Source organism: Lactuca serriola, chromosome 3 (assembly GCF_051521515.1).
Source record: "Lactuca serriola cultivar US96UC23 chromosome 3, Lser_US96UC23_V15, whole genome shotgun sequence".
In the NCBI taxonomy this organism is placed as follows: Eukaryota; Viridiplantae; Streptophyta; class Magnoliopsida; order Asterales; family Asteraceae; genus Lactuca; species Lactuca serriola.
In genome coordinates, this window is record NC_136410.1 from 283440636 (window position 1) to 283456231 (window position 15596).

A 15596-nucleotide genomic window follows, 5' to 3' on the forward strand; every position below is an offset into this window, starting at 1 on the left:
AAAAACTAAGGTTGCTACATATAAATCTTATTTCAATTCTATACGAGTAAAACCGCTACATATAAATCTATTTCAATTCTATACAAGTAAAACCGCTACATATAAATCTATTTCAATTCTATATGAGTCAGACCACTATGTATAAATCTATTTCAATTCTATACGAGTGAAACCACTACGGATAAATCTATTTCAATTCTATAGAAGTAAAACCGCTACGTATAAATCTATTTCAATTCTATACGAGTAAGTGTGCTAGGTATAATTGTCTACTTAATGAGCAAGTAGTATACCTACAAGTTCCTTGTACTTAGAGTATAAGTCTTTGGGAAACTTATACTTAACATTCATACTTGTATATTGACAAAGTATAATGCTTCTAAAGTTGCGCTACCATGAGTCCGTAACCGCTGCTAGACAAACAAACCTCTGACTAAATGATATCCCACCAATGCTTCCTCCATTGGTGCCACAATAAAACCGCCATTGGTGCCATAAAGGATTCCACCCAGGTAAATACTTCCCTCATACGCTTCATCGACGCCGGGTCCATAACAATCAATAGGATAGTTCATCACCCGCAGACCGTTGGGTTGTAGCTAGCAACCACGGTTGGGGTCGTCAAACCGCATAAATCTATAGTCCACCGTAAACCGATTGGGTTGTAGCCAACAACCACAGATGGGGCGTTAACCCACATAGATCCATACACAACTTCCTCGCTCACAGGAGATTAACGGTTACAGGTCAGAGGATTTCCACTAAGATTCCCAATCTTAGTTGATGAATGAGGTAGCTCATGTAGACTTTGTCGGATCCTATAACTCTAACAACAAAGCATATTCGTGTCTAAAACTCTATGTTACTAGAATTTGCTTATAAAACATTACTCCTAATTTCATAACATTTAGGCAGTATAACAACTATAACTTGAGGTAAAACTAGGTTTTATCTTGACATAAAACCGACAATACTAACATATAACACACTTTAACAAGTAATATATATAACTTTCGAGTATAACTCTAGGTCTATCACACAATATAGTATATATAGAAACCTGGAGTATAACTCATAAGCTAAATCACACATAATATATATATATATATATATATATATATATATATATATATATATATATATATATATATATATATATATATATATAGAGAGAGAGAGAGAGAATTCCCGAGTATAAATTCGGGTATATATTAGCATACTTCTATAATACTAACATCCTAACAAGTTTAACATAGTTGTGAGATTTCAAAATATCATATATACTACACGTATATATGAGACAAAATAAGTATATCCTAGTTAATATGACTATATATGTTGATACGAACATACTATCACATAGACATAATAGTAATTTATATACAATATTTAGCATGCATTTTCCCATGAAAACATTAAATGTGGGGCTGTGAAACTCATCATAATAGCGTGATTTTATGTAATCTAAGCAGAAATGGTTAGCGTATAAGGTCGTCGGGGCTCGGGATGCAAGAAGGCTTCAACAAAAGAGAACGGAGAAAGGGAAATAGTGAAATGAAGTGTCAAGGTCGGACCTGCTACTTATAGGAAGGATTTTGGACCCTCATGACATGAGAATATCATTGTTCACGTCGTGAGTTTCGAGCTTATCTCTTCGTAGACTTGCCATCCGTCTTCTAGATTCCGAAGGTGGCCATATGACTCCTCACGTCGTGAAATATCAATGTTCACGTCGTGAGTTTGGATCTTATGATATTGTAGCCTTGTCATGCACCTTCTAGATCTGAAATGTGGCAAAATGATTCCTCATGTCGTGAGTTCAGTTAAATTAGGGTTTCTGACAGCTGAATCTTCGGAAGGTCGTAACTTTCGCATACGAACTCGGTTTTTGACGTTCTTTATATCCACGCGTAGGTATTCAAGAGTACTACAACTATATTTTAGATTCCAATAGCTAATTATAATTCTATTTTTAATTCCTCTTATTCTAGAGATTTATAGTGTTCGGTTTATCATAACTTCTTCACGCGAAGTCAAATTCAGACGTTATCTATATTTTTAGAATCGTATGGACGTATGCTTTGATTTATACTATAAATTACGTGTGAAAGTTCATATTTATATTAGAATTACCATGAAATACATAGTGAGTTTACTACATTATTTGTTTTGACAAAATCACATTACATGATTGGTATAATCACATGTGATTGTAATTGACCTAATTTTGACTAGTGTTACACAAGAGTTGCCTCCTTTCAGAATATGTCAATATGGTTCTTCCAAAATTAACACTATACTTCTAATTATCCCTGAGCAACCAATCTTTGGTAAACCTTAAGTTGTCCTTGACAATTTCTTAATCAATTATAGTCATATCCAATTCTAGACCTTTTCCCCTCTTAATGCCCCCAGGCATTTGGAAAATTTAGAAAGGATGAATATTATTGCAAATGCAATCGACCCTATATCTGAAGCATACGGGACACGATTCATGATGTGTCACCTAAAGACATGATTCTAGATCAGTCTTTTGCTACAATATTTTTCATTTGCCATGTTTTCATAATTCGACTATGAAGAGAGATGTTGTAATCATAATAGAATTTGAGAACGCAATATATATACATATATATATATATATATATATATATATAATTTCCTAATATTGAACCATTCCAACATAATATATATATATATATATATATATATATATATATATATATGTATATATATATATATATATATATATATATATATATATATATATATATATATATCCTTGACTAAAGATGGTTAAAATCTCAATCTAAGCTTTTAGAATTGAAATGAAGTATAATTTTCTCTCCCTTAATTATAGCGAAACAACTTTTCCCAATTGAAAGTTTTGTTTTCTATAATTAACATTGCTAACTTGCAACATTTATCATAATTATCATGCTCCCACTAACATGAGGATTATTAGCATAATAATTATGATCCCACTAGCTTTGACATTTATCCAGAAATCAGCTGGACTTCTAGAAATCAATACTTTATTGACAATCTTACCAACGTTCAGATTTCTGATACGAAATGCTTTGATAAGACTTTATAAAAATCATACACCTTTCTTTAGATAGCTCACATGTGTGTCTAAACAATTTTTATAACTATGAAAAGGGATGCCATAATCGTAGTCTTAATTGTTTAGACCTTTGCCATTGTTCACAAGTGCATGTCAGTGTGCCGGTTAACCACACACGCTCCACTAACGACTTTGAGAAGCAAATATCACAATTACTATCTACATAAAATCTACATAGTGAAAGCGTTTCCTCACCATCATTTTCATTAGTCAAAAAGAAACCTTATAACACTTAGATTTTATGGTGTATGTGTTCCTATACATGTAAATTTGTTATAACCATAATCACAAGACAAGGTTAGTGACAAATCCAAACTCATATGGACTGAACTTGTTTATTCTTAATTTCTTGCCACCTGGCAGCATTAGGGCCTACCATTGCTTCCAAGTAGTTATGCAAACAATTTAGAACTCTCAAAACTCATATACAAAGCCAAATTTAACTGGAATGGGCACAGAAATTAGAATATGTCAACACGATAGGTTATAAACCTCAACTCATGTGTTAGTGATAAACTATAGGTTTCATTCTTGATTAGATCTTGAAATTCTTTCAAGCTCTTTAAGACTCCCACTGTCCTCTTGATATATAAGACTCTCTTGCCAAGACCCATTCCTTGACAAACAAATATTCAAGAGATAGTGTAGATTTTTATCAAGACAAAAACTTCACAGAATTGGCCTTACTTGGTCTTTGTTTGATCCAAAACATCACAACTTACCAATTTCAAATGTACAAGAGCAGAACACATTTTACTGTTACATTTGATAAGTGTTATAAACCTTCTTTAAGATGTATCACTAAAATTACAATCTTGGAGTATGACTCTAAGACTTGTTTTGGAACGAAGAAATTACTCACCTTCTTGATTTAACCACTTCAACAATTCATGATTCCTCTTCTTAGCTTTAGGAATGCAATAAGATGTCCTTAGAGGATGAATTGTGATATGGTCTCACAATCATTAAGATGATCATAAAACATGATACTATAGTACTCTCGCATCTTTTCAGATTTGAGAAACTTTTATCTTTATGCCAAATTTGATTCTTCTCATTCGTTCTGCCATACATCGAAACTTTTCCAATGCTTCAGAATTATACTTCAACTTGTAAGTATAACCATATTTACTAAACTTTAGTAAATCATGACGAATAGTCTTCTTGATCTTTTGTGGTGGACTTTGACCAGTGTACATGAATGTGTAGTTGATCCCTTAGTCCTTCAGTTGACTCACATATACATGTGAACAAGGAATCAGTCTTAATTTTCCAAACATGAAAATTCTTATTCATCCTACTATACACTTGCATGATTCCAAGTTTCAGTCCAATTGAAACTTGGGTGATGAGAATCATTCCTTATTTGGTAAATTTAGACATTACTACAAATGAAAAAAATCAAATTCATATTTCCATTATTGCTAGAAACATACAATCATCAATTTTCCATAAATGCCATTGCAAGGAGATATAAAAATAAAGCAAAAACAAAATTTCATTTATTTATAAAATGCGGAAAAACTTTTCACTTACAATGAAACTTTAAATGAAAACTATGCTATTACATATTTTCTAGCAACCTATCATAAGTCCTAAGTAGTACCTCAAGAATCCGATCTTCGAACCATGCGATTGAAATCCATCTTTGCGATCAGATTCAACATACTCTTCTTTAAGTTTCCTTCCCTTTGCTTGATCCTGCCAAACATCAGAATGTAACCGAGTCACATTTTGTATTAAGAATCATCAATTAGGAACTTAACAGAGGTAGATAGTGGACTTACCTAAAGTAGAGTCAAACTTTTGGATTCTTCCTTCTCTCCGATCGTTCAGGTAGCTAGGTCAGCTTCACAATTAATGCCCCTTCTCGTGAGAATGAAAACACATAGACTCTTTAGGAATGGTACATGAGACTATCACAGACTTAGCTTTTTCCTTTATCTCTTGGTTAACCGGGTTGACCAAGGCCGATCCGTTTCAATTGGGAAGAGAAAGCTTTTCTGGACTTCCAATGTTACCATTGTCCATGGAAGTTTGAGAAATAGACCTTCCACCCATATTTGCTTGAACATTGCGCCAAATCATTTTTTATTCAACAGTAACAAGCAAATAAGATAGATCTATTAGGGTCTTGTCGTGATCTATCACATAGTAGTTCTTAATGAACTCACTATATGACTCAGGAAGTGACTGAAGAACCCAGTCAATAGCCAACTTCCTTGGGACAACGACACCTAACATTCTCAACCTGTCAATGTGTGACTTCATTCCTAAGACATGAGTGGACACAGGTTTTCCATCTTTATGTTTCATTGCAAGCAAGGATTGAGTGATCTTGAACTTTTCAAGTCTTCGAGCTTGTGGGTCAGGGAGAATAAATGGAGGAGGTGCAGGAAAGCTTGTTCCAAGAGATTTGGGAAGATCATAGTAGGCGAATGACGATTCACCAATTTCCACCATGAAAAACGAAATAATTTATTAGGTTTTAATTGGATTTGAAACTCCTATATCTTTTGAGATTCATTGAGCTTTTCAATGGCATGTTTCAATCTTGATTATGCCCTCTCAAGTTTGTGACTGGGATGCCGAGGATCACAAAAAGGTGTGAATAACCATGCAAATTAACTTGGTACCCTTAATTTTATCACCAAATCGATGTGCCGGTTAACCACACGCGCTCCACCGATCTATGATAAACCTGAAGCCACCCTTTTCCACCCTTGTTAAATCCAAGTTAGTGTGCCAGTTAGCCACACACGCTCCACTAATGACTTAAGCAAGGTGCAAAGTGTAATTTCATGGGTTAGGACCAAATTCACATTTTCCTAAAGTAACTAAGATTAGGAATTTATAACAGGTTTAGTTACTTTATATTTATCATTATACTTATAATGAGAATTATAGTCCTTGTCCTACCCGTTTGGCTAACGACCCTCCACCAGTCAAGGAAGCGGTGGGTGAGAGTGGACACCCATTAAGCTGTCATTTTATAGGCAACAACCTTAAACCCCTTATAGGCCGACTTCATGAATGAGGCCTACTAATGGTAAGACTGAATTGATCTTATATATAAATATATACATATATATATATATATATATATATATATATATATATATATATATATATATATAAATAACTTATAATACTATAAATTATAAGAGTTGAATTTGAACTTTTTAAAACTCTAGGGTTTGGAATTTAAATGTGTGTGAAACTTTACAAATTCCAAAACTTGAGGGAAAGTTTTGAAACTATTCAAAAACTTTTCACTTCTATAATATATTAGTTTAATATGGCTTTTAATGGCATGACTCTTGAAAATCCATAACTTGAGGACAAGTTATGGAGGTCATAAAACAAGTTATGGGCAAAGACTCTTCAAGTTCATAGGCTAAGACTCTTTAATAATTCTTTTAAAGAAAAACTTTTGGTTTTCCATAATTTGAGGACAAGTTATGGGATTAAAGGCCATTTAGATCATCTAATAAACAAACAAACATGTTAAAGAAAACTATGATATAGATTAAACTCATATGAACAAGACAATTCAAGTCAAACAATTTACATGTAATTAGCCTAACCATTAAACTAATAAAAAACATGAATCTATTGAAAATTATTTTTGGAATTGGATTAGAATGATCAATACTACATCAAAAGTAGGTTTATCAGTTCAAAAACAGCTTAGGGTAATGATCCTACTCCAATTCCAATCAAAAAATTCGAAGATATGTTCTCAGGGGGTCCACCTCGTCAAGTGCGTGAACAAACTCGACGAGTTGGATGAATTTGTGCATGGAATCAGCGAGTCCATCAGTGGACTCGACGATTCCACTGTCCATAACAACATAAAATCGATTTTTTCAGCATTTTTCAGTAATTTGCATCATGTATAATTGAAAACAAGCCTAGGCTCTAATACCACTGAAGGGATTTGAGCATTGTAACACTCTTGTGGTGTACATGCAACCCTATAAACTTTGGATCTATGTTTTCTCTAATATGCATGCAAATATTCAATATTCCAAGGTTTCATCCTAACTAGCATAACATGAGGCAACGATACTACAAAAGCTTAGTTAGATAACATACCTTTTGATGGAGCTTGAAGTCTTGATCGATAAGAGCTTAGCCCCAATAGTGTAGAAGCCTCAAGTGGAATCACAAATCACCAAAACCACCTTATAAAACTTGACAGAATAAAATGCACACTACAAATCGGCCCACTCTTGTATACTCACACACTAGTGCCATTTCATGTGTAAAAGACCTCTTTATATAGTATGGAGGATTAAGGTTACATTCATCTAAACCCTAAAACCCATGACCTTTCATTTCCATAGGATCCATGGGTGAAAAACTCCATGGACTATCCATGAAAGCTTAGCCGAACCTAAATGAACTTGGCCCATCCTATATATAAGAGTCCATATTTAATTAGTTCCTTTTGATCAGTAAATTAATTCTAAATTAATTCTTGATCAATACTAATTAAATAATATGATTTCATATTAATATATTAGAACTTATAATATATTAATATAATTCATAAACATACTATTTTCAAAAGACTATCCATATAAATTGTTTCGGTGAAGTACAACCCAAATGGACCATGCTACTCTCGGGTCGAATACATACCAATAATAGTTATGGGCTTAGACATCTAATCTAACACTTACCACAAACCATACAATCATATATACTGTCGGGCAATTCTGGGGTGCCCGGCCAACCCATGTCAAGCCATTCTGGGGAGCTGACCTACCCATGTCAAGTCATTCTAGGGTGCTGAACTACCCGTGTCAGGCCATTCTGGGGTGCCTGCCTACCCACTGGTCTATCTTAACCGGCCAGGGGGACTGTTTCACCCCTATCACTATCACATAATAACATATCATAATCAAGCTGTTAGACATATCTCGGGTGTCCGACCTACCCTTTAGTCCTAAAAACTGAATCGGGGGACTATTCCCCTCCTACTACCACTATCAAATATAACATATCATACTCGGACATAATACACATCAGGTAGTAGAAAACCTAGAAAATTATCACAAAGACAATCATCTAAAGACAACTCCTGCTGGTGGGACGACATTTTGGCCGTAGACCCACGGCTACTAGAAGGTAACTCGCCTCGATGTCGTGTTGTGTCTGCATTGTCCTCGGTGTGAAAATAGACTCTTATCGACTCCTCAATCCCTACACAACGTCCTTTATATATTACCATTTCATACTCATAACCCTTACAACGGGCACTAAATTCCAAGTCAAAGTCAAGGTTAAACCCTGGTCATAGTCAACATCTGGTTGACTAGACTCGCGGAGTTGGTTCACCAACTCGTCGAGTCCCCTCGTCCACAAAAATTTAACACTTCGTCCCTACTCGTCGAGTCTAGCAAGAGCTCGACAAGTTCACCTTCAACAACACATCAGACCTTCTTCATCCGACTCGCCGAGTTCATCCTTGATCTCGTCGAGTTCATCTTCATTCGTATGAAGGAGTTCAGTCTATGACTCGCCGAGTTCCCCTTGAACTCGTCGAGTCCGTTTTCACGTTATTGGGACATTGCCTTGAACTCGTTGAGTCCACTCAGAAACTCGTCGAGTTCCATGATTTCTAGGTCCCTAATGAGCCTAGAAAACTGAGTGCTCTTCTATCTTAGCATCTGCTCCATCAAAAGAAGGATTTGATGGGTAATAAGACCGGACTCGCCGAGTCCCATGAACAACTCGCCGAGTCCCTCTTTGTCCAAAAATATATAGTCAATTTTAGTGAGTTTCAAAGCATTTAAACCATAGATCTGACCTCCTAGGGTCCATAATACGCGTAAAGTTACAAAATTTACGTTCATGCAGGGGCCATTTAGCTCAAAAGGCCCTTAAATGGAGTCTTCAATATACATGGCGCTCTCATGCGGTAAAGTTGGCACCTTTATGCCATTAGAACTTTCCTAGGTTCCAGATCTGAAGTTATTTATGTACGTCATGACCCAAATCCGAAGGTAACTTAGAAATGCCCCAAAAATGACAAGATTCAAGCCCTAAAGAGGATCTAAAAAATGGAAAGTCGAGGTTTAAGCTTTTTACCTCAAATGAGCTGGAAATGAAACACAACCTATGGATCTACTAGCTTCAACTTGAACTCCCAAGATCCTTCTTACTTCTCAAGCTTCACAACCACAAAAAATGCACCAAAATGGCTCATAATCACTCAAACAAGGTTAGGGTTTCGATTTACGGTTTCTATGAGTTGGGAGTGACGATGAGGGGCTGGGTTGAGGCAGAATAAGTCGTTTAAATTAGGTGCAAACCGTAAATATTAGGATTTCATCCAGACATCTTCTACTATTCGATTCGGTCGCCCGAATCGTCAAGTAGGTCACTAAATTTCCCGGTCAAAATCGAGTCTACTCGACGAGTTGGGCCTCCAACTCGCTGAGTCCCATAGCAAAACATGAAATTACTTGAATTCAAATTCGTACCAAGAACTGAGTGTTACAAATCTCCCCCAATTCTTTTAGACTTCTTCCTCGAAGTCTGCTGCTTTTCCGAAAATAGTTCGAGGTAGTGCTCCTTCATCTCGTCCTCCGGCTTAGGTCCATTCCGAGTCCTTGCGGTGCTGCCATTGCACTTTCACCAGCTCCACCCTCTTGTTCCTCAGATCCCTCAATTTCCTTACGAGGATAGCTACTGGCTGCTCAATGTAGTTCAAGCTGTCATCCACCTGAGTATCCTCCAAAGGCACCACTGCTGAAACATCTACTAGGCACTTCCGCAGCTAAGAGACATGAAAAGTACTGTGAATCTTACTGAGTCCGGCTGGAAAGTCCAACCTATATGGTACATTGACCTCCCGGGCTACAACCTTGAAAGGTCCAATGTACATGGGGTACAACTTGCCCCGCTTCCTGAATCGAATGACACCTTTCCAAGGAGACACCTTCAGGAGCACCATATTCCCTACCTGGAACTCCAGGTCTGAACGACGCCTATCGGCATAACTCTTCTGCCGACTCTGAGCAGTCTGAAGCCTGCTCTGAACCTACTGGATCATCTCTGTAGTATTTAGTACCACTTCGGTACTCCCCATGACCCTCTGTCTAACCTTAACCTAACATATCGGGGTCCTGCACTTCCTCCCATACAATATCTTCAAAGCAGGGCAATGGATACTCACGTGATAACTGTTATTGTACGAAAACTCCGCCAATGGAAGGTAAGTATCCAAAATACCTCCAAAGTCTAAAAGGCATGCCCGCAGCATATCCTCCAAAGTCGGGATGGTCCGATCGCTCTGACCATCCGTCATGAAACTTCTTCCAGAATCATGAAACTTCTTCCAGAATCAGGAAGCGAACCAGACGTCTCTGTCAGAAACCACTGAGACTGGCACTCCGAGCCGAGCCACTACCTCTCTGATGTAGATGTCGGCCAATCTTTCACCTAAAATGCTCTCCTAAATCAGAATGAAATGGGCGCTCTTAGTCAATCGATCCACAATGACACAAATAAAATCCACCCCCTGCACGGTCTTAGGAAGCTTCGTGATGAAATCCATAGTGATATCTTCCCATTTCCACATTGGGATATCCAATGGCTGGATCTTTCCTTGAGGACTCTGGTGCTCAGCCTTGACCTACCTACAGGTCAGTCATCTCTCAACATACCAAGCTACGTCATGCTTCATGTAGGGCCACCAATAATCAGGACGAAGATCCATGTACATCTTCGTCTCCCCGGGATGGATGGAGAACCTGGATTTGTGCACCTCCTCCATTAATAGCTGGTGCACACCTCCATGGTATGGGACCCACACCCTACAGTTTAGTCTCAACAATCCATAGCTGTCATAATTGAAAGAGGAAACCTGACTCACAATACACTCATTGTTGCGATGTTCCTCCTTCAAAGCCTCCTGTTGGCCTCTCGAATCTGCTCCAACAACGGAGTCACCACGGTCATCCTCAAGCAAATATCTCTGATTGGTGCTACCTTGCGGCTAAGCGCATCAGCCATGACATTGGCCTTCCCCGGGTGGTAGAGGATCTCACAATCGTAATCCTTCACCACATATAGCAGAGATTGTACTGCCCCTACTCCTGCTGTTCAGACACTGGACCTAATTTGCTTCCATTGCAATCAGAGGGGCCATAATAAGGCCAATTGCCCTAGATTGATGACAGATGCAGCGGCGCCGGCAGTGGCACCAACTCCGGCGACTGCACGGGTTATGGATGGCCATAAGGTCAAGTCGGAGGCTCCGGTGGTACAGAGCCGGGCATTTCAGCTGACAGCCGAGGAGGCACGCGCTGCACCCGATGTGAAGACGGGTATAATTTTTTATTTACGCTTTTATGTTATGTCGCTGCGATTTTGATATATAATGTATCTGCATTGTTTAGGATCGTTCCATGTGAATGGTATTCCAGTTCAAGTGTTGTTTGATTCAGGTGCTACCCGATCGTTTGTCTCTGTTGCACTTAGCAAGAAGTTTCCTGAGTCTTCGGGCATGTTAGATTTCCCTCTAGAGGTCGAGATTTTAGACGACCGGTCAGTGCGAGAATCAGAGGTCTACCGAGTTTGTGTTTTGAGGCTGTTCAAGGAACGTTACCTGGTAGACTTGGTTCCCATACCTTTGCGGGTGAACAAGGTTATTATCTGTATGGATTCGCTAAGCCCCAAAGGGGCAGTGATTGAGTGCGCGCAGCAGTTGGTGCGGATCAGAACCCCAAGTGGGGGAGAGCTGGTGATTCAGGACAAGAGACCACAACAAGGACCGACTTTATGTATAGCAGCGAGAGCCAGCCGCTACCTTCAGCAGGGTTGCGCTGGATTCGTAGCCTATGTTGTGGATACCCGAGAAACGGGTAAGGCGACGGTGGGCGACGTGCCCGTGGTACAAGACTTTGCAGATGTGTTCCTCGAGGAGTTTCCTGGGATACCTCTGGAGAGACAGGTAGATTTCAGGATCGACCTAGTCCCTGGTGCGGCACTGATAGCCAAGGCACCGTATTGGTTGGCTCCTCCTGAGATGCAGGAGTTGTCTACGCAGCTACAGGAGCTGTTAGACAAGGGACTCATTAGATCGACGAGTTCACCCTGGGGAGCACCGATTTCATTTGTGAAGAAGAAGGATGGGTCGCATCGGATGTGTATATACTATCGGGAGTTGAACAAGGTAATGGTGAAAAACCGTTACCCACTTTCGATGAATGATGACCTCTTTGACCAGCTACAGGAATCATCTTGGTTCTCCAAGATCGATCTGCTTTCAGGATATCATCAGATGAGGGTTAGAGAGGAGGATGTGCATAATAATGCATTCCAGACACGATATGGCCACTATGAGTTCCTGGTGATGCCTTTCGGGCTCACTAATGCTCCTGCCACGTTCATGGATATCATGAACCGCATGTGCAGACCGATATTGGATCGGTCTGTGATAGTTTTCATCGATGACATTTTGGTTTACTCCAAGACGCGAGAGTAGCATGAGGAGTACTTACGGGAGGTTCTGGGTAATTTGAAGTGGGAGAGCTTATATGCTAAGTTCTACAAGTGTGATTTCTAGTTGCGCGAGCGCAGTTTCTTAGGCACCTTGTCAACCAGAACGGGATTTCGGTTGTCCCGGCCAATGTGGAGGCCGTGATGAGGTAGGAGGTTCTGAGGTCTCCATCTGAGATTTGAAGCTCTCTGGGACTTGCAGGCTACTATCGGAGGTTCATTTAGGACTTCTGCACGATAGTCGTGCCCCTGACCCGGTTGACGAGGAAAGCCGTGGTTTTTCGCTGGGGGCCTGAGCAGCAGGCTGCATTTGAGACGTTGAGACAGTGATTGTGTGATGCGCCAGTCTTAGCCCTGCCAGAGGGCATAGAGGACTTTGTGGTATACTATGATGCATCCATCTTAAGTCTAGGCGCGGTACTGATGTAGAGAGGGCATGCTATAGCTTACGCTTCGAGGTAGTTGAAGCCTTAAGAGGTGAATTACCCGACACATGATTTGGATTTGGGGCTATTGTTTTCGCCCTCAAGATTTGGCGCCATTACCTCTATGGGGCTCGTTATACCATTTACACGGACCACAAGAGCCTGAGGTATCTCATGGACCAACTAAATCTGAATATGAGGCAGCATCGATGGCTTGATGTGGTAAAGGATTATGATTGCGAGATCCCCTACGACCCGGAGAAGGCCAATGTCGTGGCCGATGCGCTTAGCCACAAGGCAGCGCTGATCAGGGATACATGTATGAGGATGAAAGTTGTGACTCCGTTGTTGGAGCAGATCTAGGAGGCCCAGAAGGAGGCCATAAAGGAGGAACATCGGAAGATCGAGTGAATTGTGGGCCAGATTTCCTCCTTCGACTATGATAACCGGGGATTGTTGACTCTTCACCGTAGGATGTGGTCGCGTATTATGGAGTTGTTCGCTAGGTACTTATGGCAGAGGCGCACAAATCCAGGTTCTCCAACCATCCTGGGGAGACGAAGATGTATAGGGATCTTCGTCTCGATTATTGGTGGCCCTACATGAAGAGGGACATTGCTTGGTTTGTGGAGAGGTGCCTGACCTACAGGAAGGTCAAGGCTGAGCACCAGAGACCTCACAGAAAGGACTGGTTGAAGGATATCTCGTTGTGGAAGTGGGAGGAAATCACTATGGACTTCATTATGAAGCTTCCCAGGACCGCGCAAGGGGTGGATTCAATATGGGTCATCGTTGATCGATTGACCAAGATTGCCCATTATAATCTAATTCAGGAGAGTATTTCGGCCGAAAAGTTGGTCGACGTCTACATCCGGGAGGTAGTGGCGCGGTCCTGGGGTGCCAGTTTCTGTGATATCAGACAGGGACGTGAGGTTCACTTCCAAGTTTTGGAAAAAGTTTCGTGATAAGTTGGGTACTCGACTGTACTTTACCACCGCCTTTCACCAGCAGACGGATGGTTAGAGCGAGAGACCATCCAGACTCTGATGATATGTTACGGGCGTGTGCTTTAGACTTTGGAGGTAGTTGGGATACTTACCTCCCATTGGTGGAGTTCTCCTAAAACAATAGCTATCATGCGAGTATTGACTGTCCTCCTTTCGAGATGTTGTATGGGAGGAAGTGAATGACCCCGATATGCTAGGGAGAAGTGGGGCAGAGAGTCATGGGGACTACCGAAGTGCTACTGAAGACTATGGAGAAGATCCTGTAGGTTCGGAGCAGACTTCAGACTGCTCAGAGTCGGCAAAAAAGTTATGCCGACAAACAACAGTCAGACCTGGAATTCCAGGTCGGGGATATGGTGCTCCTGTAGGTGTCACCATGGAAAGGCCTCATTCGATTCAGGAAGCGGGGAAAGATGGTCCCCAAGTATATTGGACCCTTCAGAGTTATAGCTCAGGTAGGCAAGGTAGCATATAGGTTGGATCTGCCAGCCGAACTCAATCAGATTCATAACACCTTTCACGTCTCCCAGTTACGTAAATCTTAGGTGGACGATTCGGAAATGGCGCCTTTAGAGGATATTCAGATTGATGACAGCCTAAACTACATCGAGCGGCCAGTGGCGATCCTCGACAGGAAGTCAAAGAATTTGCGGAACAAGAAAGTGGAACTGGAAAAGGTGTAGTGGCAGTACTGCAAGCGCTCAGAATGGACCTGGGAGCCGGAGGACGAAATGAGGGAGCATTACCCTGAGCTTTGTTAGGGTGCAAAGTCATGCTTGGATGAGGCTTTACCCACTTGTATGGGTAATGGGTTGCCTTTCCTTTATAAGAATGTGAGTTGCATCATTTTATGCAAGGAACCATTTGGAGTGTTAGACTAGAGAGAGAAAATTTGTACAAGCCCATTTGTATATTCTTTGTAGATCTAATAAGAGCTTACAAAGATTTATTTACTCCTTGTGTTCTTGATTTTACATGATGATTCACTAGATCTTTCATATTCCGCACATGCCATCATAATCAACACCACTACAATTGGTATCAGAGCGGTGTTCTTGATTTGATCAAGAATTGATCCTTGATGGCTATTTTGATTTGGTGATTCATTTTATGATCTTGGATCTTCGTGTTTTAGAGAGTTTTTTGGATTCTAGAAATCAAATTCATCTTTGATTCTATTCATAATTCAATTTTCTTCACTAGAATTCAAGTGATTTTTACTTTCTCTCTCTAGAAAACCCATTCAAAATCATTTTCTCTCTCTAGAATTCTTCAAATTTTTGTGATCATGGTGGGTTTGCCATATGATTCTTGGATTGTGATCATTAAAGATGTGAAATACAAAGTCAATGAAGATCAATTTTATGGGTTGGTGTTAAGCAAATTGATTTCATGGGGTAATATGGTTTCTTATGGAGGTTTGAAGGATGATAACGGAAGCTTGGTATTTCAACCAATTTGTAAGATTGCATGGTTGAATAAAATTGCCTTGTCCATATTAGTTTGTAGTAGAAATCAAAA